Source organism: Hydractinia symbiolongicarpus, chromosome 1, assembly GCF_029227915.1.
Source record: "Hydractinia symbiolongicarpus strain clone_291-10 chromosome 1, HSymV2.1, whole genome shotgun sequence".
In the NCBI taxonomy this organism is placed as follows: domain Eukaryota; kingdom Metazoa; phylum Cnidaria; class Hydrozoa; order Anthoathecata; family Hydractiniidae; genus Hydractinia; species Hydractinia symbiolongicarpus.
The window spans coordinates 34,343,228-34,346,693 of NC_079875.1; the positions used below are offsets into that span (position 1 = coordinate 34,343,228).

At 46.9% G+C, this 3,466-nt stretch overlaps 2 non-coding genes across 2 annotated transcripts; both read left to right on the forward strand.

The window, feature by feature from the left end:
• The first annotated feature begins 171 nt into the window (after positions 1–171).
• Positions 172–1,973, forward strand: LOC130656193 (small subunit ribosomal RNA). The gene has a single exon (XR_008984870.1). It is a non-coding gene; the product is annotated as a small subunit ribosomal RNA (ribosomal RNA).
• A 173-nt stretch (positions 1,974–2,146) lies between these two features.
• On the forward strand, positions 2,147–2,300 carry LOC130614895 (5.8S ribosomal RNA). The gene has a single exon (XR_008975989.1). It is a non-coding gene; the product is annotated as a 5.8S ribosomal RNA (ribosomal RNA).
• Positions 2,301–3,466: the final 1,166 nt, after the last annotated feature.

Sequence of the window (3,466 nt, forward strand, 5' to 3'; positions counted from 1 at the left end):
GTAGAAGGGCAAACACTCTGAAGCGTATGAATTGCAGCTATTTCTAAAGAATTGGCTACGATTTTACGTTGACGATTGTAGATACGAACGCCTGCGCCTGCAACACGTTACGTATTGCAGGTTGTAGTGTGTTTAAGTGAATGTAGCTGCTTGCTATTTCACGACCGTAGTTACCTGGTTGATCCTGCCAGTAGTCATATGCTTGTCTCAAAGATTAAGCCATGCATGTCTAAGTATAAGCACTTGTACTGTGAAACTGCGAATGGCTCATTAAATCAGTTATCGTTTATTTGATTGTACTTTACTACATGGATACCTGTGGTAATTCTAGAGCTAATACATGCGAAAAATCCCGACTTCTGGAAGGGATGTATTTATTAGATTAAAAACCAATGCGAGTTTCGGCTCGTTTTCTTGGTGATTCATGATAACTTTTCGAATCGCATGGCCTTGCGCCGGCGATGTTTCATTCAAATTTCTGCCCTATCAACTGTCGATGGTAAGGTAGTGGCTTACCATGGTTGTAACGGGTGACGGAGAATTAGGGTTCGATTCCGGAGAGGGAGCCTGAGAAACGGCTACCACATCTAAGGAAGGCAGCAGGCACGAAAATTACCCAATCCCAACACGGGGAGGTAGTGACAAGAAATAACGATACGGGGTCTATATAGGCTTCGCAATTGGAATGAGTACAATTTAAATCCTTTAACGAGGATCAATTGGAGGGCAAGTCTGGTGCCAGCAGCCGCGGTAATTCCAGCTCCAATAGCGTATATTAAAGTTGTTGCAGTTAAAAAGCTCGTAGTTGGATTTCGGAATGGGCCAGTTGGTCCGCCGCAAGGTGTGTACTGACTGGTTTGTTCTTCTTCGCAAAGACTGCGTGTGCTCTTTATTGAGTGTGCGTAGGATTTACGACGTTTACTTTGAAAAAATTAGAGTGTTCAAAGCAGGCTATCGCTTGAATACATGAGCATGGAATAATGGAATAGGACTTTGGTCCTATTTTGTTGGTTTCTAGGACCGAAGTAATGATTAAGAGGGACAATTGGGGGCATCCGTATTTCGTTGTCAGAGGTGAAATTCTTGGATTTACGAAAGACGAACAACTGCGAAAGCACTTGCCAAGAGTGTTTTCATTAATCAAGAACGAAAGTTAGAGGATCGAAGACGATCAGATACCGTCCTAGTTCTAACCATAAACGATGTCGACTAGGGATCAGCGGGCGTTAATGAACGACCTCGTTGGCACCTTACGGGAAACCAAAGTTTTTGGATTCCGGGGGAAGTATGGTTGCAAAGCTGAAACTTAAAGGAATTGACGGAAGGGCACCACCAGGAGTGGAGCCTGCGGCTTAATTTGACTCAACACGGGAAAACTCACCAGGTCCAGACATAGTAAGGATTGACAGGTTGAGAGCCCTTTCTTGATTCTATGGGTGGTGGTGCATGGCCGTTCTTAGTTGGTGGAGTGATTTGTCTGGTTAATTCCGTTAACGAACGAGACCTTAACCGGCTAAATAGTCACACGATTCAAGAATCGTGACTGACTTCTTAGAGGGACTGTTGGTGTTTAACCAAAGTCAGGAAGGCAATAACAGGTCTGTGATGCCCTTAGATGTTCTGGGCCGCACGCGCGCTACACTGTCGGATTCAGCGAGTCTTAACCTTAACCGAAAGGTTTGGGTAATCTTTTGAAAGTCCGACGTGATGGGGATTGATCATTGCAATTATTGATCATGAACGAGGAATTCCTAGTAAGCGCGAGTCATCAGCTCGCGTTGATTACGTCCCTGCCCTTTGTACACACCGCCCGTCGCTACTACCGATTGAATGGTTTAGTGAGATCTTCGGATTGGCGCCATCGTGGCCGCAAGGTTGTGACGGATTGCCGAAAAGTTGATCAAACTTGATCATTTAGAGGAAGTAAAAGTCGTAACAAGGTTTCCGTAGGTGAACCTGCGGAAGGATCATTACCGTTTGTCATTAGACAAAACCACTGTGAACTGTACTTAAGCGTGCGAGGTAACTTAGGTTTTAAACGATGCTTCAATCGGCCTCGCATGCGACAAACCCGAATTTGTTTAACACACTTGTATTTCCAGTACTTCTACTCCTCGTTTGCAGGAGAGAAAAAACGAAACGTGACAACTTCTAACGGTGGATCTCTTGGCTCGTGCATCGATGAAGAACGTAGCCAGTTGCGATAAGTAGTGTGAATTGCAGAATTCAGTGAATCATCGAATCTTTGAACGCAAATTGCGCTCTCTGGATACCCAGGGAGCATGCCTGTCTGAGTGTCGTGTTAAAATCCATACACTTCGGTGTAAATAGAGAGTCCAGCCGACCGTTCGAGTCGACTGCCTCTTCATGTGCTTGAAACCGACCGCGTTCGTTGCGCTCTGTCGGAAGGCTCAACTTGCTTCTGTCCTTCTGTCTCGGAACTCAACGCAACATTGGCTCGGCTTCACAATGCGCTATGCGCAATCCAACTTTTGACCTCAGATCAGACAAGACTACCCGCTGAATTTAAGCATATTAATAAGCGGAGGAAAAGAAACTAACAAGGATTCCCTCAGTAACGGCGAGTGAAGCGGGAACAGCTCAAACTTAAAATCTCCGTTGCTTGCGACGGCGAATTGTAGTCTCCAGAAGCGTTTTCAAGGCGGATACACAGTGCTCAAGTTGCTTGGAACGGCACATCGTAGAGGGTGACAATCCCGTGCGTGGCACTGTGTACTGTTCACGATGCGCTTTCTATGAGTCGGGTTGCTTGGGAATGCAGCCCAAAATGGGAGGTAAACTCCTTCTAAAGCTAAATATTGGCACGAGACCGATAGCGAACAAGTACCGTGAGGGAAAGATGAAAAGCACTTTGAAAAGAAAGTTAATAGTACGTGAAACCGTTAGGAGGGAAGCGCATGGAATTAGCAATGCGCTGTCGAGATTCAGATGATCGGCAGCTGGTACGGGCGTTTTACGGATCCGAATGGACCGTTGGTGTTCGTCACTAGCAGTTGTTTGTCGCATTTCCCGGCAGCGTGCGTCAACAGCTGTTGGAACCGAGCGAAGAGCCCCGCAAGAAGGTAGCTGGCTTCGGTCAGTATTATAGCTTGTGGTGTGCGAGCTCGGGTCCGACAGAGGCGTCGCGGCACATGCTCTTTTGGGCTGGCTTCTCTCTTCCCAGTCGGTTGTCAACCATAGCGGACTGCGTGCAGTGCGTTTGAACTGCGGCCGGCTGTCGGGGGGATGAATGCACACATTGTGCTAAGGTTGTTGGCGGTCATATGGTTTCATGCGACCCGTCTTGAAACACGGACCAAGGAGTCTAACATGTGTGCGAGTCTTTGGGTGATTGAAACCCGCGGGCACAATGAAAGTAAAGGCTGCTTGCAGCTGAGGTGAGATCTCTTCGTTTCGGCGAGGAGCGCATCATTGACCGACCTATTCTACTCCTAGAAAGGTTTGA